The sequence below is a fragment of the Chamaea fasciata genome, unplaced genomic scaffold (assembly GCF_029207755.1).
Source record: "Chamaea fasciata isolate MVZ Bird 193981 ecotype frontalis unplaced genomic scaffold, bChaFas1.0.hap1 SCAF_6, whole genome shotgun sequence".
Lineage (NCBI taxonomy): Eukaryota > Metazoa > Chordata > Aves > Passeriformes > Sylviidae > Chamaea > Chamaea fasciata.
The window spans coordinates 72,188,224-72,208,533 of NW_027094091.1; the positions used below are offsets into that span (position 1 = coordinate 72,188,224).

Genomic DNA, 20,310 nt, shown 5'->3' on the forward strand with positions numbered 1-20,310 from the left:
TGCTCCGCTTCTGGGATCCCAGAACCAAAGACCAGGAGGCAAGAGGAGGTTACCAGCAGCTGAGAAAATGCACAGTAATACAAGTTGTCAAGGTCAGCCTATAGCTCCCCGAGAGCAGTGAACATCTGCTAGGTGCTTTGCTAGCTTGGGAGCTGCTCTGTGGTTCCTTCAGCACGGTTTTCATTTAGGCCAGTCCTCATCTGTTTACCCTAACTCATCAGGCAAACATGGTAAATATCTGCGGAGAAATATTCTCTCCAGGAGAATGAAATCTGAAGGCACGTGCAAGTCACAGCTGATCTGTGTTAGTTTTGTTTATTCTGTTGTTCCAGACAGTAAATTAAACAATTTGTGTCTTCCATTAACTGGCTTCTCCTCCATGCACACTTAGTGAATTATTTCCATCGCAGAAGTTTCTTTTAATGAAAAGTTTTGAAAGCCCTTCCTTCTTACACTCCCCCAGTAAGAGAATCAAAAAGGCTGCACAGAATTATAACAAGTTACAAAGGTAGATACATAAAACACTGCTTTCATTTTTCATCGTTCTCTAAAATGAGTGGGTTTAAGGTTAAGATAAACATTTTGCTCTTCAGCACCATCACTATATCGAAGATGCTGAGAGTCAGCTTCCTCTTTCCCTGCTCAGAGAATGAATGCTTTGACTCTTCCTTCAGCTTTCTCAGGAAGCAGCTAATTCTTACACCATTTTTCCAGTTGAAGAACCTCCTGAGGTGTGCATGGAGGAGCTCCAGAGGTGTGGGGTTTTTGTATTTGCTGCCATCCTCTTTCTCAAAGGCAAATGGATTTTTTTTCTCTCATGTTTGCATGTCTGATTGATAGCTGAAAAAACTACTTGAGAGGTTTGTAATTGAGTACACGGATGTTTATATAAAGGAAAGAGACATAAGTTTGGAGAAGTACTCGCTCATATCTATTTGTACTGCTGAAGGAGTTCAATTTGGACAAAAGTAAAAAAAAAAAAGCCTTTACAATTTAATGTCTTCTGCTTGGCTGGACTTGTGTCTCAGCACAAGATAAAAATGAAATAACACAGATACAGGTATGAATATAAACATTGGGAGGCATCCAAGATAAAAGTATTTAAGCTGGTTTTTTTATGCACGAATATATGATTGTAATCACTTCACCTGGTTTAATCATTCCCTTTTGGCTGCCAGGGGAAATAAATTTGTAGTGTACAATAGGTCAAGGATCTGGTAGGGAACAGAATGTGCAGTCCATAAATCTGTACAAACATGCAGGAAGCTCAGCCACAGCTGTAAGTGCAGTAGTGGTTCCAGCCTTTCCTTGAGGATGACATTGTAAGAAATTGTGACTTCTTTCAGAGGATGGTCTGTTAGACTTGACTACGTTCATTTCTACGTGCTACCTGTATGGAAAAAAAAAACAAACCAAAAAAATGACTCTGTTCAGCCAGTTGGCACAATTTATTGGCAGGCTGCTGTTCTGGGCTGCTCAGGTGCTGTGATGACACTTGAGCTGGGATTGAGTTGGCAAAGGCAAGCCCTCAAAAGTTGAAGTACAGAGTCGCAGTTTTGAATCTCTGAATTTAATCTGGCACTTCTGTGTATAAAATTTTACCAAACCTTTTTGTCTCCTGCATCAGTATATTCACCTCTTCTTTCCATGGTAATCCTTTTAGGCAGCCCACAGATAGCTGCCAGCGACCATGGGGAAATTCAGTCCCTTTTTAGTGTTCAGTGTGAGGTGCACAGTTGTATTTACTATGCAGTGTCCTAATATCACACTTGATTACAGATTTATTCCTGGTCTCAGGGGCTTTCTGTGCAGTTCATTATCGTAGCATCGAAGTGTTTCACAAATGTTAACGGGTTTATCTTCCCAACTCATTCTGAGTGCTGGTATCATTACAGGCTCCTCTGAGGGTTTCCTTGCCAGTCTTTAATTATTTTTCACTGAATATTTGCAAATGGCAGCTTCAGACACTGCAATTCAGTGAAAATTGGGCAGATATTTTTTGGACATCAGTAAGCATCCATAATTCCTGAATCTTTGCCAGTAATTTGGCAGTAAAAAGTAATCCAGTGCACACTCCAGAAGTATGAATGCTGGAAAGCTCCTTAACTAAGCACTTCTAAAGTTTGTTTACTGGTTTTGAATTGTTAAATGTAGGTATTTTCTCTGGTTTTGTTTTTGGAAAAAGCTGAGCCTTTTATCTTTTAAACTTCCTAAACCAGTTTTTATGGACTGTTGCCCAAGCTGTTCAAAGCCTGCAAAATGTTAAGCAATTGATAATGAATTTTTTAAAAAAACGCATGCCAGAAAAAACAACTGTAAATAATGCTTATAAACATTGTGCAGCTCAGTAGCTTCGATTTGTTATAACCTAATTATTAAAACAAGTCAGAGTGTTTTAAAATTATATCAAGTATGTAGAAATGCTATTAGGACGTATATATATAACTTCTAATAAATATTTATAAGTGCCTAATGTTAAGTCAGATTTAAATGAGGTGAAGAGTTCCTCCAGGGTGTTGGTGGGGGCCCATTGTGTCTCTGTGATCTCTCGTTGCTCTCATTGGCCATGCTGACACCTGGTCTCATGGGCCACCTCCTTTCTCTCTGGGCTGCAAGTAGGTCACCACTGCAGCAGTATGGGAAGTGGAAGGCAGAAAAACCAGAAAATGAAGAAAAGCAGCCAAGAAACTGGGAAAGGTCTGCTCAGATTCGTAGAATTGGCATCATTCGTCAATGGGAAATCCAAAAGTGCTTGTTTTGGAGAACCACATTTTAAAAAGCTATATACTGCACAGCCACAGCATAATCTTTGCAAGAACAACTTAGTCCTTCATGCATGATTTCCTACTTTATTTCCATGCTGATTATTTTTTTTTTCCTTTCTGTAGAGTGGAGAACCTTGGTTAAAAAGACACAAATTACTAATGTATTAAGTAGATGAAGAGCAAGGACCAGATTTAAAGGACTTTAAGGGATCCCGTGATAGTGAGTTTTAGCACATATCCACACACGTTTTCATGTGCTTTTACACTTAGTTACTGATGTGAAATGTAATTCCCCTTAGGTGTCACCTTGGAGGTGCTAAAATGGCTGTGAAAATCCCTTGGCACCAGTTAGCAGAATTAATGTGTGTAAAAGATAACATATCATGACATGACATGAAGGCAGTCAGCTAGCCTCAGCTTTTTGTGTTGTAAAGCTCTTTACAGGACCTTCGCTTCTAAACATGTTCTATTTTGCCAGTGTTGAAGTGAATTTTGCTTTTATGACCCAATATAACTGTGAATTGGATGTTTCAGGACAGCTTCTGAAATTAAAAATCTTGTATCTCCTCTATATGTATGGCCTTCGGAAATGCTGATGACCTCTGGGGCCAGAGCTCCAATGTAATTTTTACCTGACCATGCAACAGTTTTATGGGATTTTAATTGGGTATGAAGAGCTGAGATAGATGTGGTTTTAGAAATAGATGCCTGCACTTCTGATCTGTGCCTGAAAGGGCTTTGAGGCGTGTCAGAAAAAGGATTCTTCTGCCAAAGCACCAAATGTGGGGAAGGGCAGCAGGTTCCCTCACGCTGCATGCCCAGCCCTGGAGCACTGGGTGACAAATGCTGTCATTGCCCTCTACAAAGACCCCTCATAAGTTTAGAACAGGGAATTTAGTGTCAGGAAGAATGATGCTCATAAAAGTGGGAACACCACAACAGCATTATCTCTAAAGCTGCTCTTCCTGTGTGTACCTGTTTCCTTCTCTTTGTCTTTCCCTGTACATATTGCTGATGCTCTCCTGTTCCACTTCCTGGGACTATTCTATTCAAGCAACATGCCAGATATCACCACATTTACTGAGGAAATTCCCGTGTTCTCTATTGAATCCTCACTATTTTCTCATTGCAATGTTCAGTGGGATAACCGGGATCTTAAATGAACCTGAACAGTTGTTAAATCTGATTTCTAATGCTTACGTGTATAGTCTTACGTATTTAAAATATCACAGTGGCCGCTTCTGCCTGATTTACACCTTCTTGCCAATTCAAATTTTTTATGCAACAAAACAATTCAAATGGTCCTTGTGCAAAAAGGTTCACCTCCTTAAAGCAGAGGGGAGACAATTTAGGGGTGGTGTTACTCCTACCCATCATTGTCCCAAATAGTGGAATTAAACTGAGTTAGGTAAGAGTCTATGGCATGAGCTGAACATGAAAAGATAAAAGTCTTTTAATGTTTCTACAGAGATGTATGATAAATTTTAAAATTATTTAGAGTTACTGAATGACTGAGAGGGAAGGAAATTCAGTTAAAAGAAAAATGAATGTACTTTATACTTAAGTACATGTATGTTTTGTCCATGTGTTCATCATCTGAGGGACCGGAATACTTCAAAGCGTGGTGATGGGTAACTGATAGAAGAGTGCAGGCAGATGCAGAGGGATAAATCCTCTACTCTTGAAGTTTGTAAAAGTTTGGTCCCCCACAATCAGCTTGACTTTGTCCAGAACTTTCAGAAATACTCAGTGTCTAAATTCTCTGTCCATTTGTGTAAAAAACCCGACACTGCTCCCTCATTTCACTACAAGGAGGTAGCAGATAAAGATGCTAGTGAGGCAGCACCAGGAATATTTCAGGAGCTCAGTGGCTCTTGTGCCTAAGAACCCCCTGTGCTGTAGTCAGTGTAAACATAGCTGGTGCTCTCTGCATGGGTCTCTATAGCCTGGTTAGAGGTCTGTGGGCATGGGGATGTTGGACAGCTGTTGATATGTCCTAATGATGAGGATAAAACAGCCAGAAGTGGCAGAAAATAGCCTGGAAAAACCTCCCCTAAGCTTCTTGATTGCAAGCTGTGGAGCAGTTATAGCATTGTAGTCTACTTAGTGCGAATATTTAAACCTGTACTGCAGTTAAAAAATAATGTCATTTAGCTCACTCCGAGCTCCAGGTTACTGTGACTTTAACAGAATGGTAATGTCGGGGATTGGGACCTGAAATTAGATTTATTTGGGGGAACTGAGAAGAAAATCCACAGCTGTGAACTCTCTTGGATGCCAGGAGAGTACACTGACTCCTTCAATGTCAGCACAGTGGGATGTGCAGATGCTGTTACTAACTGGACATTCTGCTCATTGAGTTCTTATCGAGCTGTGGTGCAAGGGAAGCTCTTTCCACCTCTGCTGTGAGGTCTGTGCAGCACATTTCCCTTTAAGTGTCTTCAGTTTTTCTTGCTTAATTTTTCTTTTGGTTTGGTTACTAGCTACTGTCAAATGAAAGAGGTAGATGTGAGGTTTTGGGATGAGACAGCTTGACCTGATACAAATCTTCAGTAGCTCTTTTCCTTCATCACGTTTTGTCCTTTTGAATGTTATTATGAGAGTCTGCTGGCTTTCATTCCCCCACAAAGCCAAATCCCTGCTCATCCTTTAATTCTGAAAAAGTCCCGTTGACACTTAAAAAACACTTGTACCAGAGTAACATTCAAATTAGATGTTATTTTAAAATGTTTTTCAAAGGTACTTAGGTGACTCTTATGTTGTGACCTTGACAAGTTCCTGTTTTCTGAGATCTCTTCAGATCTTGAATCAGTAATGTCAGCAATACCATTACTTTCACCAGGAGAATTGTCTGAATGTACCAGAAATTCCAGCTTTCTCCAACCAGCTGCCAACACATGGAGCCCTACCCCTGACAAGAAATAATAGCACATACACAGCGTAAAGTGAAAATTCACTATCCCACATCTGCAGTCCACAGACGTTTGGAAGCAAAGTGAGATTGCTTGTGCTGAGTATCAGGTTAAGGGATATCACACAGAATACGTAACAGTTGTTTTGGAAAGAAATTTAGAGAATTTCTATTAAATGGGAGGGGAAATGTGTGAATCTTGGGACCTCGATTCTGACTGGGGCTGTTCAGAACTAGTGCAGTTGCAAGTAAATTACAGCTTCCAAATACATGAACTGCTTTTGTTTTTTGTAATTTGCAGATCTCAGAGCTGAAACGTGCAACTCAGTATGGAGTTTGTTATAACAAGCCAAACAGATTTTCATGTTCTTCAGTGAAGCAGCTTTTATTTCTCTAATGGCAATTATGATCTAAAACAGCAGTACTTTTGCAACCTCAGCTGCAGTTTAAAAAAAAATGCTTCCTTTCTCCTTTGGTTTGGTTTGTAGGTTTCTCAGAGTTTTCATCCCCCACCTCAGAACTATCTGCAAAGCTGAGTTATTAAACTTCACAGCACTGGAGAGGAGGTAAGCAAGTTTTTGTGGCGTGCTGGTTCATTCTCTTGTGGCTGGAGCAGCTGACGCCCATATGGGTTTGTGTTTCATCTCAGCTTTATTGCTCCTTTCTCACTGTATCATTTAGTTCCAACTCAGCACTCAATTGGCACTTGTTTTTTTCTAGAGCCATCAGCAAATCCGTGGACCACATCAGGCCTGAGATGCTTAAAAGTACAGACAGCTTTGGTAATCTTTAGCTTGGAATTTCTCCTGCAAGTGAATTAACTGTTTCAGCATTTGGTTTCATTTGAGATTTCCAAAGCTTTGCTGATGGAAAAAGATAATGGCCAGTTATTCAAACTACTTTTAGCAACTTCATTAGTGCAGAACTCTGGCTAAGCAGGCCCCTGGAGAATTTATCTCAAATGGCAGATTTTGAGATTTTAAATATTGTTCTGTTGTCACTGAGTTGATGGCATAAATAGCCCATCCTAACATCTTTGTGTGCAACCAGCAGTTTGAAAACATTCTTCTGTGGTCTGTGTTGAGTACTTTCTGCTTTAAAAATGTTGTTTGAATTTTAGCAAGCCTTATTTTTGTGTGAAAATAAACCCATACCAGTTCAAGTAAATCAATTATGAATTTAAGGGGAGTTTTAGTTTTTTGAGGTTTTCCAAGTTAAGCTCTGAAGTTGTGTTTCTCAGTTTTGGCACAAGGGCAATTTGGAATCGATTTTATGTATCTGTGATTTTAGTGTTTGGCTGAAAAAGAAAATCAGGAAGAGGAGTCACTGATTTCTATTACTGAGAGGCAAAGGAGCATTCTTAAAAGCAAAACTTTGCTATAATTTGTTGATTTCACATTTACCATCTCCTTGACCTTGCTTTAAAAAAACCCCACAAGCAGCTCTAAAAATCAGCAGAATGGGAACAGCTCCAAACAAGCACTTTATAAACCATGGTCCTTTCTGACTGAAATGGTTGATGTGAACGTATTTATGTGAATGTTTTGTTTTATCAGGGAGAATAAACTAGATCGTTATCTGAAGTAAATAATTTTTCGTCCACTTCTCTCCCATGGGATTTCAGTGATCTAAATCAGAGAAATTCTTTCAGTGGCAGACCAGTAAGAAATATAACTGTATGGAACATATTCTTAAGTGTAGAGTAGAATAAAGGGTAAGGTGACCTAGCAACTCTGTCATCTCTCATTTTTATGATTCCTTGGGGTACAGAAAAAAAAAATCTTTTGAGCTGACTGTGTTCATTGTAGCAAAATTACTATGAAAGATTCCCGTGGGACACTTGCATAACTGACCATTAGGAAAAAAACTGGCAGTCAGGAGAATAGAGCAAATACATTTTCTGTTCTCGTCATTATCTTTGTCCCAAGTGTAGGACAGGGTTATATAATCACAGTTAGAGTCTGTCTTGCATTCTAATGCACTCATCAGCCACTGAGAATCTCTCCGAGATGGGAAGATGCCATTTAAGTAACTCTGTCTTGGGGCACATTGGAAACACTGCCTGAACAGAAAACAGCTAGAGTTAGTTATGTTAAGCTTCTTACAAATGCTGCAGACTACACAAAAAACTCAACAGCTTCGTAGCTCTTGTTATAAAAGCATGAGATGGACACTGTAAAAACTGATTTGGGCTATGGCATTTCCTACATGATCAGATGTGTTGTAGTGGTTCCCTAATGTGCTGCTGCATTAGGAAGTTTCATCTCAAAAAAGTAGTATGTCTATGTCACATTGAGGATTATTGGTTGTGATGTGTCTCAGACATAGGGCAGTTTTTCTCAGGGAGTGAAAACTGGAATGTTGGAGAGCAGTGTGAAGATTATGCTTAATTCCATATGTGTAACTCATGATGAGGCTCTCTCTGGGTGGAGTTGGTCTCTAGGATGTTTGGACAGAGTCATGCTCACGCTAAAGGGAGTGAAAACATCTGCAATTGTGCTAATTGTGTGTGACCCAAAAACCTCATGGAAATCAGTGGTAAGGCTTCCATTAATTACAGTAAGTGCTGGAGCAGAAGGTCCCTGTGTACTCTGGTTCCCCTGTGTCCCTCAGGGTCTTATCCAGAATTGTTCAGCCGTGTGGATAACTGAGTTGCTTTCCAGAAAGGCCTTTTATTGACCTGGAGTGGTGTGAAATGATACACTGAAATGTGTGCCATGGGGCAGGGCAGTCAAAAGAGCTGCAGCTCAGCTTGCTGGAGCACTTCCCAAGTACCAACCCATTTTGTGTATTATTTTTTTATTATTTTTTTATTATTTTTTCTCTACCTCGTTAATAGTTAACCTGTATTGTATAGAGAGAGACTGGTCATATAAATGTTCTGCCAACTCTTCTCTGTACGTTTCCCTAAATGAGCTCTGAAAGAACACTTCAAACATGTCAAAATAATTTTTAACAGCATTTTTAAAGACATGTATTTTCATTTCTAATATGGCACTGCAGAATGTCATATCTTGAACTGTGAGAGTTCAGTTACTGATCCACCCACAGCAAGTGATTCCCATAACTGACTGCAAGTGAGATAATTCCTCATGATTTTCTCCTTTTTGATGGACACACACATATACAAACACAATGTTTGGCTGCAGCTGCACAGGTTTTCTGTAACTGTTTAAAAAGTCCTGTATCTGAATTACCAAAGACTCCTGAACAAGCAGGTTTCCTCTTTGTTTGGAAAAGTAAACTAGGCTAAAATTAGAAACATCAGTTGGGAATGATAAATATTCATTACCCTGGATGTTGGTGCAATGGAACCGTATTGATTCCTGCTGTTGAGGATTGCATTCTCTACCTGTCTGTGTGACTGTGACACAGATCTGGATGCTGTTTGTGCTTTGTGTCTGCTGAGGCACAGCCAGGCCATGACATCAGGCAGTTTCAAACCTCAGAGAATTCAAGCCATAAGTGATGCAAGCCCAGTGTAATACTGGCATTTCCAGACTGCTTTGGTCTGTCTGCTATCCTGTTTGCCATTCAGAGAGCCTGGATGTTACTCTGTGCAGCAGCAGGTTCTATTCAAACCCAGGAAGAGCCAGAGGACGTGGTGTTGCAGCCCAGCTGTGCTTCCCTGGGCTGCTGTAATAGGCGAGACTGCATCCAAGCCTTTGTTTGTCCCTCTCCAGCTGCACGAAGTTTATCCTCACTTTGGGAAGATTCCATATTTATTCCTCTAGCACCTGGGCAAGACATGCCACAGATGGGTGCAGCAGCAGTGCAGTGGTCAGTGACTGGCACAAGACACAGCAGCCAAAACCAAACACTACAGACAGTTCTGTCTTACAGGGAGTTCTTTGTGATCAAATTTTGTCATTCAGTTTCTTCTCCTACAGCTCACAGTTGAATCTCAGCTCAGAGATTTCTGTACAAATTCACAGAAAGTGCATTTGTGCACCTTTTAAACTGTAACAGAGGCATTTTTAGCTGTCAATAAGTATTTCTGATTCAACTTTAAAATGCATTTGTCAATGTTCTTTTTCTTTAAAAGAATGACTGTACATATGCTTGGAAGTATTTACGTACAGTCCTAGACTTGTCTGCAGTAATATCCGGGTCAAAATGTTGGGAGTAGAAATGCAAAAGTGAAGGAAGAAAGGCATGAATGTTGGGTTGTTTTTAAATGTTAAAGTGCTGTGTTTCCAAAGTATATGCCTGGCTTTAAATTGCAGAAGTGCTGAAAACCAATGTGTTTATAAACTTCATTGATAGGTAATTTTCACTCTTGCCTGTTATTGATAAGCTTGTTTATTAATTTCACTGCTTTTAACGTCAGTAGCTAACATTCATACTCAGAATTCATGCTGTTACAGGACTTATTCGAGGGGTACCTTTTCAGGCTTTTGCTTTTGTAGTGACATATATTTCTTTAGGCTCTAGTACAAAGAATGCACAATATTGAGCCACATGTAACACAAAAGCTAAATCATACATGCATGTCAGCAAAACCAACACAATTTGTTATGAGAATAGCTGCTAATAAGTGTCCATGCAGTACAGTGAGTGATGTATGAGCAAACATATGTACCATGGTTCATCTTGCAAGAGCTGCAGTCCTTTCCTGTTCTCCATTTCTATTACACTGCTAGGCTAACAATAAACATTTGGTATTTGAGTTGTGGTATGAAAGTATGGTGGTGGAAGAAATGGTGTCAATTAATGTGGAATTCAGCTGAGAAATATGATGTTTAAATGGTCAGCAGCAGGTGAGGATTAGAAAAAGTGGTCAAGCCCACAATGGGAGCCACATTCAATAGCAACTTTCTGGCAGAGGAATAAACAACATGTTGTTTCCAAGAACGATTTAGTTTGACCTTTAATTAAGCACCAATCGCTACAAGGTAACTTAATTACCTTATCCATAGGGTGGTCATGTAAGGTAGGTGGCATTGTTTGTGTGAGGCAGCTGCACACTATATAGACTTAAGAAAAATATGCAGAAAGTAACTCTTTCCTCCTTTCTTTTCATCAGCTGCCAAGCCATGACTTCCCTGAAGTAGTTACCCTTCTTTTGTGCTGCTACCCAGCAGTGCCTGTGTGTTTTGCTTGTCCAGAAACGTCTTGTGCTTTTGTTGCACTGAAGTCAATTAGAGCTAATAGTAAATGATTATGTGGAACATCTTGGGAACTGAAAGACAACAGAGCATTTCCATGCTCTGTGTGCCCATTTGCCTTTCAGCTGTGTGCACTCTCTTCTTTCATGTAATTACTTTATCCTTTTTGTGTCACTCACTTCTTAAAATCACTCTCAGATTGAACCCCTCTCGCTGCATTTGTCAGTCAATTCCACTGACTCATTTCCTGCTGTACACAGAGAAGTTTCTCCTCAGTTCCCTTAGTGAATAATCTTTTGTACATCCAGGTCCTAATGTCTTATTTCAGGACAGGCCCTCTTAGCCAGAAGACTGCCTAGGAAATGTAAGTTTGTGTGTACTTACTTTCACAGCTAAAAGGGGGTGTAAAATACAGCATGGACCCTGAGGTTCTCTGTCAGCTGTCTCAGGCTCTGCGTGCATCTCACCTGCTGCACTGGAGGATGGGGTGTGTTCAGGTAGAGAAGCAATGGAATTAAAAAAAAAAAAAAAGTACCGAGGAAATTTCAGTTTTTCTCTGAGAGATCAGGCAGGACAACACCATTAGAAATATCTAAGAATGCTTGTGCTAGAGTGAAAAGGATCTACACAGTGAAGTTTGTCTGATGCAGCAGAGCTTTGTTTGTCAGCTTGCTATTGAACAGTGAAGACTGAGAAGGGATGAAATGAGGCTCAGGAGCTGGGAGAAGGGGGTGTGCCTGGCCTGGCCTATTGTTTCAGTGATTTGTAGTTCACCTCTGCCTACTAAGACGGTGGAACCGGGGCCCATATGTCCTGTGCCCACGTCTCTGTGTCCTGTGTCCAGCTGGGAAGAAAAGAGATTGATGTGATCTGGTGGGTTTCTTTTGTTTTCCTGAATGTGTTTGATGTGCTGGACTTTTCTGATGATTCAAATGTTTCTGTATCTGAATCTGATTGACCTCATCTCTTAAACTGGCAGAAAGGCTCTCAGCCTGGCCTAGACCTGACTAGCACCTTCCCAAACAATTTTGAAGAGTGGCCTGGGCAAGCATCAGCACTCTTTTCAATGTTAACACAAGATAATAAATGGAAAGATTTACTGCTTAGGCTGTCACATGTTTTTCTTTTGAGCTGAGGTTTTCTTCTCAGAGAGCAAAAGGAACAACCTTGCCTCCACTTGCACTGTATTGTGTGTATTATGTGAATAAAAGGTATAGAAATACTGAAAGGCAGAGGTGAAGAGCATCCTGGTAGTGTGAAGATGGTGAATGTCAGCAGTTAAAGCTTCTCTAGCGCAGGAGAAATGATTTTAAGGTAGATATAACCTGTTCAGCTGAGTTCTTGGCCAGGTTATTTCCACACACAGTGAAAGCCTTGCCAGTCCTGGCTATGAGGGGACTTGGTGAAGGGTTCAGACAGTGGAAGAAAAAAGGGTGGTGTGTGTTGTTGATTGCTGCTTGTGGGGTTTTGTGTTAACTTGCAAGTGATGAATAGGAACACGTCAGACAGGGAGGCTGTGGCAGCAGCCCAGATCTCCTGCAAGGACTGCTCCCCATGTCAGGGGAAGGATATGCTAAGCAGAAAGCCACTATTTGAATTGGCAAATCTGGATCTTTTCATTTCCCACGTATCTTGTAAGAAATTGTCTCCATTCCACTCAACAAACACCGAATTCCTTCCATAAAATAAAAACAAAGAGAGCTTTCTCCTGAAACATTCTTAGGAAGCATCTGTTTTCAGTTAGACGCAAAATTTTGCTTGGAAACATCCTGCTGGAGACGAACACCAACCTCGTTCAATAAATCATTGCCAAAACCAATCGGAAGAGACCTGAGTCGATAATTGGCTCGACGAGATTTCTCTCCGGCATATTTGCCAAGCGTTAGGGGTTGTAATTCCCTTGCCTGGAGCGGACTCCGGGGTGATCAGCCTGCGGGGCCCTGGGCTTGTGCAGCCACCCTGCCACGCTCTGCACATGGAAACGGGCTCTTCTGCCTCCGCTCCGCCGCTTGCGGGAAGCGGCAGCAAAAGGGCTCTTGACCGAGTGTGTTTATTTAACCGCATGCAATGAACCAATGGGCTTGAGAGCGAGAGAAAGCCTTAGTGGTCTGTAAAAGTGTTCTTTTTTTTCAAAACGTGCTTATACAAGCTGTCTTGACTAGTGCGCTGTAATCTGCAGTGTCAGCTAATCAGGGTGGAAATACTTTGGGGGTTTTTGCCCTTTTTATGTTCTCGTTTTCCCCATCAGGACAACTTGCCAGGATAGCACAGTAGAAAAGCCTAGGGAAGCACCTCTTGGCTGATATTCATCTGCAACAATACCAGGATAAGCACTAGTTATGCAGTCATCGTGTTTCATCACTTCTGAGTTTTCACTTTTTCATCTGAATCGCCTCGTGACACAAAGACATTACATTGAAAGATTCTAGCAATTTTGAAATAGAAGAGTCTTTCAACAATGATGGGGATGAACAGGAGCCCTGACTGTTGAATTCTATTGAGCAAATACCTTGAAATATCCATGACCTGCAGTTAGCTGACAAAATGCATCTGCTGAATACTGAAGGAAACTTCTTCTTAGCTTCTACTGGAAAAAAGAGCCCGGCTGATTCTTCTCCTCAAAATATGAAGGAAGGAAAGTAAATTTGATTAAAGGGGCATAGTTTACTTATGGTCTTCTTCACTAAATATCATCCCTTACATTTTGTGCAATTAGCCAGCTCAGTTTCCTCAAATAAATGCGATGTTAAGAACAATGTGTTCATTCGAGCTGATATATCCTGGGTAAGGAAGTGGGTTTAGGTTTTCTTTTTCATCATCAGTGGTTTTTTTTTCAGTGTTACTGATGGCAGTGAACCTTTTAAGAGGCAGTTGGGATTTTAGCTGCTAGGTTGCATTCACAGAGCTGTACCACTCTGTGGGCCATGCAGATGTGTCTGTGAGGTGATGGTACAGGAGAAGGTTTGTGCTGGCCACACGGCGGGCAGTGTTGTGGGAGTACAGAGCTGCTGGGGTGGTGTAGATGAGAGCATTTACTGCTTCAGCTCTCTCTCCTAGTGCAGTGTAGGAATACCCTGCAGGGATAAAAAATTCGCTTTATATCAGCACTGGCTTACCTCACAAATCATCTGCTGATTTCACAATTTCTTTTGAGCTTGATTGTGTGGCACATTCGTTTTTCATGGAACAATCCTGGGCTGAAATGGCTTCTGATGATACATAGGCAAGCTACAGAAAAATACGAGTTTTGGTGCCATTTTCTCAGCAAGACTCACTCACAGTAGCAGAACACTTGTGCAAATAGTTCTTCCAGACGCATCATCTTTAGTAAAACTGAATGTTGGGCTGTATTTATAGAACTCCTCTTAAGCTAGAAAATTACAATCATCTACTTTTCAAATGTGTGTGGGTAGAGGCTGCAGATCCAAACTGAAGCTTCCTTTCTGGAGAGAGAAAATCAATGACACGTTGAAATTCACAGCCAGCCTAGCTCCAGGGTTTCAAATTGTGACAAACAAGAACCCTGAGCTTGTGAACTTGGAAAGTCGCACTTCAGATTATTTTGAAAGCCAGTTCTAAATATTACTATTTCATTCCCAAAGGATAATAGCAATTTTGGAAATTCCCAGTGGTATGAGCAAGGGCCTGAAGGACTGACTGTGGTGGTTGGATTACTAGCAGAGGTAGAGCAATGAGGAAATAATAATAACAGCGGGCTCTGCTTAACCAATGTATTAATAGACTGAATGTCAGCATACTTTAACAAAAACATTGGAAATTTGGAACATCGCGGCCTACTGGTCAGTCACCGTTTCCCAGATACACGAGACCAGTACCTAAGCAGTGCCTTTAGAAGGGGAGATGATGCAGAGTCTAGAATTTTATGCCTTGTGGAGCTGTTAATTGGCAAAGTTTGAATTAGGCCTGGAAAACTTTCAAAATACACTAAAATCAGATGGAAAACATGGTTAGTCATTATGGATCATGTAGTCATTCTGTTTTATCTAGTGTGCAGCTTATTAAAGTTGACAAAATCCTCATAAAACCGCTTGAGAAATGTCATCTGAACCTAGTTGTTAAAAAACATTGAGATTAAGTGTCATAATTTGCTCTTCTAAATCATAGTAACAACTTCCTTAGAACCCAAGGCAATGTGTCAGGTGTAGTCAGGCTGTGGAGAGGAGACTGTTAGTTCTTTGTGGTTTATTTAATGTGTATATATCTCTGCAACACAAAATTGCATTAACCTTTCAGTTTTACACACGCTGCATGACGAATAAAGGCCTAATTATCTTTCCACTATCTCCCCTAGGTTCATTTCAAAATTACTGATTTCCAAGTTTTCCCATCTCTTGCATTACCCTTATTTTGGATTTTCATTCTCCGGCTATTAGCTTGCATGCATTCCAGTCTGAATCTTATTTTCCTGGGGGAACTCTTGCCTATTTTCTTTCATTTCCCTAATAATGTTTTCTTGAATCCACGTTAGACTTTCAATTTCATTGAAACTTAATATGATGAGCAGATTTGTTGAAATAGTACTGCTGCTTATTTCCAGCTGCCTAGTGACAAAATTAATCACAACCAGGTATGTGAGCTCTTCCAAATTCTGTGTCCCTTCTTGCTCCATGCCTGGTATTCAGCCACAGTCTTCATTTATGGCCTTCAACCTGTTTTTAATCCAAACCCATGCTAACAATTTTTTTTTATAATTAAAATTCTTTGAATATATGAAAGCTATCCCTTCAACAACCATTTCTGATTTTGTATCAAAGCAAACCATGAAATCTCAGTGGTATTAATGTTAAATCAACAAAATCTTGATTATACACTCTTTTTCCAAAACTTTTTACAACATTAAGACGGGATTCAGCTGCCCAAGTGTAGGCATGTATTGTGTCTATATCTGAGCTTGTCATCTACATTCCTTTTATAGTAAATGAAGCAAAAGAAGCATTTTTAGGCTGTAGCTAATGGCATCCTATAGAGGAGTCTCAGTCTGTGAAGCAGAATCGTGCCACTGTCTTGTCTCTTCACTAACTGAACAAAGCTCATGTAGACACTTTACAGACAGCTCACATCAAGTGAGGTGAATTCTATCCTTAATACCACAGGTGTGTATTTCTTCATAACATTAGGTTTCTAACCTCTTCCATTAACATCAGTAACCTTTTCCGTATGAATTTAAGGAATTACAGGCTCTTATTGTAATATGTCACATAGAGCAATCTCATATACCGTTTGCTCTCACTGAAATAGAGATGTAGGCTTTTCGGTGTGCATCAGTTCTAAGGGTTTACAAAAACAGCCAGAAGGTTTGCAATTACATTTTTACATCAAAATCTTAATTTCAATCTACCAAAGTTCACGTACACAACAGGTGTTTTTCAATGGCAGCTGCTTCTGGATGTCACATTAGTCATTTGGGGTCAAGTTCTGTGCCTTTCATTAAGCCTTGTTAGCAAGTTGTTCCACCCCCACACGGGGGTCAAAAAGAAGTAACAGGATTGTTACAAGTGTTGTTTTCTTCCAAGTGCCTTTGATTCTTCTCCTCAGACCAGATGGAATAAATAACTGATCAGTGTGTTGTTTATCCCGGCAGCACAGCCTCAACAACTCAGCCGGGCTTTTTTGCAGACACTGCCTTCAACAATGAGCTCCAGGACAGGATGCTGGAGAAATCTATAAAAGCGTGTTAGGGCAATGAATTCCTACCAAAAATACCTTGCATAATAAGGGGTAGGATGACAAGTCTGGGTGCTCTCTCTGAGGATAAGTATCCTGATAGCCACATAAACCCAACGCATTGGTACAGCATAGAAAGCTGGAAATCAAGAGTCTGTTATTAACATTAAAGCTTAATTTCATTGTCCCGGTCACACTGTTTAGAGGTTGGTGTATAAAGAGAAGTTTCCTCAGTGGTATTGAACTTTTCTATGTATCTTCCTTTTTGCAACTTCTGGGGCACAACAGGGAGCAGTCTCACAGGGTTTGTGCTGTGCTGCCTGTGCTACTCCAAGCGACAGACTTTGTTAGCACAGGAGTTTGGTCAGAGCTTGTGGGAATAGTGACCAACTCTCCCAGAGGTCCCTGACCTGATTTGCAACATGTACATTCAGCAGATTAGAATCTTGTCCTGGAGGATTGCTGTGTCTAAATATCACTTGTGCATATCTAACTGCAAATAGAAAAGAGAATTATACCTTTTCATTGATTAGAAAGTCTGTCCATGTATTTTATGCACAACGATAAAAAACCCCAACAAACCTAGACACAAGGGGTTGAATACTTACTCATTCCAGCTTCCCTTTCATTGATTTGCAAATAGAGGGTAGACAGAGAATTTTAAAACCTATGACCGTTAAAGAGGGCTGCAGCAGATAACTAAGTAAAAGCAGAAACCAACCAAACCAAGACAAACAGGAAAAATAATCTGGAAAAGAGGCTGGAATTTTCACTTTTCAGTTGTCTAAAGCTGAGGAGGCTCTTCAGGTGATACTGGGGTCTGGTCTGCCTGTGCCCAGGCTCGGGATGTGTGGTACAACTGCAGAGATGTTGGTGGCAGTTCCCCCATTAACACTGGCTGAGCCCATGCCTGTGAGTGTGTCAGAGGCTTCAGACCCGGACTGCAGTGAGTTCTGGCAGCTTTTGGCCTAGGAAGGGTCTTCTGCAATACCATCTTGTCATGTCATATCCTGTTGCTCATTCCAAGGCAGGATAGCAGGTCAGAGCTGCAGGGAGCCATTCAATCAGCTTGTCCATGTAGGAGGTGCTGGAAATGCAGGGAGGCAGAAAATGCAGCTGCAGAAATGTGCAGCTGAGGCAGCCACACAGGAGAGCAGAACAAAAAGGGGCAGCAAAGTCAGATTGCTCTTGTAGCCTTGGAATGTTGCAAAAAGCCTTGCAGAGAGCTTGCCCGCTTGAGGCTGCTCAGGAAATGGGAGATACAGAGTTCTCTGCTTTCTCATTTTTAACAGTACCTGTTCTGCTGCTTCTGCACATCCTTGAGGAGTAATTTGGGAACGTACAATGTTGAAACCAGTAAAAAACGTGCTTTGATTTTTATCTCCTTCCTAATGTTAACTGGGGTCATTACACTGACCTCAAGTTCAGTAAATGCTGTTTACTGCCTTTTATTGGAAGAAAGCCCTGTGTTGAAAGTGCAAAAAGCATTTATTGTTCCCATTTCCTCACTCAGGATGGACTTACATGTCCTTGTCCTTTGGTTACATGGTAAAGAGGCAGTCTGGCACATGGAATTCTTAGGCAGAGATGCCTTTCTGTGGTTGAAATACAAAACTTAGCAGCCAAAACCAAATGATTAATGTCTGGCTCTGCTGCAGACTGGTCCAAACAGCATTCCAAATATCTGCTGGCCTCAAAGTACAGATTGACTGTGTTTCTGAGCCCAATTTATACCTCACTTTGCCAAAGGGAGCATTCCCAGCACTGCATTTGCTGTCTCCACATACACAGTCCCCCCTCAGTTCCTGCCCACGTGCTCTGGGCGCTTCATTGCACGAGTGTTGCCTTTCAGCACGTCCCTCTGGGAGCCTGCGCAACTCATGGAGCTGGTAGGAAGATAAAACAACGCGTGTAAATAATCTCCTTGGGAGCTTTTTTTCCTGCAGACTTTGAAAATTGAAACAAGTCAGCCAGGGATATGACAAGCCCCAAAGCTGTGCAGGGGGAAGGAGGTTGGATATAAGGAGCAGGATGGGATCATATAGCATAGGGTTAAGAAGCGAAAGAAAGGGAGGCAGAATAGCAGAGGAGGGAGGGCAATGGAGGTACTTTCTTGGGGAAGCTTTTCCACCAACCCTTCAGAAGGTTTGATTATTGAATAGGGCAAGTAGATGTTCACAAAAGCTGTTGTTGAGCAAAGGCCCGTGAGTGCTTTGAGGAATGAGAGACATCTCTTCCTGTCACAGTTTATGCCCTTGAGCTGTACGTTCTTAGAAGCAGGAATTTCTGAAGGTGAGTCCCCAGTGTAAATGCACATGACTCCAGTGAGCTCAGACAAAGCTGACGTGGGATGTTTTATCCTTGGGTAAAACCATGGGCTGTGGCTGAGCCACTGGCATTGTTCCCTGCCACTGAAAGGACTATTTGTGTTCCCAGTCCTCAGGCCAACTCCTTTCCTTGTGCTGGCTCTGGGATTGTTGCACTCTGCTGAGCCTCTTTGGCTGGCTACAGCTGGAAAAACCAAATTCCAGCTTCACTCACAGTCTAAAGCCAACTCAGTGCTTTGTTAGAGATGTGGAACTGGTATAGAAGTGAATGTGTCACTTAACAGCAGTCTGGCTTAGTTCAGTAACATTAGGTCAGAGCCACTTTTAAGGCACAGCTGCTTTTACATTTTATTAGACATCTGAGAATTTAGTTTCCTAAAAGATCTCTGGTGATGATGAGTTCTGGGGTAGAAATAATCTCATTTATTATGTAAGTATTCTTGTACAGACAGTTTCTTTTGTATCAAAGCTCTCCGTGCCTTTAACATGAAGACTTCTGATAAGAAGATCTAAACTTAAAGTGGTTCACTCAAGGTCTTTGTCGTATTTAGTAAGGATTAAATAAGATTTTTCCAGTTATGTATGATAGAACTGCATAATGAGAGCTAATGAAACAGTCAACAGAAAGTAATTTTGTTCCTGCTACATAATGCTGTACGATAAAATTTGAAATTCACGGAGCTTCTATCAGTTTGATTAAAGCTCATTTCATTCCCTAAATAAAGCTTCTTAGATGCTGGAAATTGAAACTGAGAACTGGAATCTCTGGAGTATTTCCTGAAGATTGTTTAAAACCATTACCTGAAGCAGTTATTATTACATTAATCAGCATTGAATTCAAAAAGCAAAAGAAACAAAACCCAAGCAAGCAAAAACCAAGCAAACAAAAACAAGAACACAACCCACAAATCAACCAAAACAACTCAGGGGAAATGAGGAGAATTTCACCTCATATCAACTTGAAATTCTGTAAAATTCCAGGACAACTGGATGTCATGCTGTAACTGTGATACAATGACTCTCTCGCCGTGTATAGGCAAAGTTTTGCACCAGACTTGCGCCTCTTGCTGCTGGACTGCTCAGCCAGTCTGCTGCTGCTCAGCATCAATTTTCTAGAGGCAGTTTAGTTGTAACCATGGGACTTACTGTGTAAAATAACTCAGTCAGTGGAATTAAAAGTATATTTCTGAGCTGAAAACTGGACAGCACGCAAGGCTTATGCTCTGCTCTCTATTTAGGGACAGAGAAAGGAAATTGAAAGGTCGGCTGAACTTAGAATGCATGACACTTAGTAGTACAAATATTTGTTTAATGCATTTCCTTAAAATAATACTGTAATTCTCTGATACCCTTGTTGTAAATCTAGGAACTGCAGGTGATGATACAGAATAATCAATATCATTCTTTTGGATGACTTATGCATCCTTGAGAGGGTAAGTCATCTACTGCGTGGGGGTTTTTCACCTGCTGATAATCAGACTTCCAAAAAATCGATACATGCTTGGTGGAGAAAG

The 20,310-nt window shown here is 40.9% G+C and overlaps 1 long non-coding RNA gene across 3 annotated transcripts in view; it reads left to right on the forward strand.

Moving 5' to 3' along the window:
- The window catches only part of LOC136290764 (uncharacterized), a 118,224-nt gene extending 110,841 nt beyond the window's left edge, over positions 1-7,383 (forward strand). For all 3 annotated transcript variants that reach the window (XR_010721375.1, XR_010721374.1, XR_010721376.1), the window contains 2 exons: positions 6,165-6,242; positions 6,397-7,383. This is a non-coding gene — a long non-coding RNA (uncharacterized lncRNA). The remainder of the gene's footprint in view (positions 1-6,164; positions 6,243-6,396) is intronic.
- Positions 7,384-20,310: the final 12,927 nt, after the last annotated feature.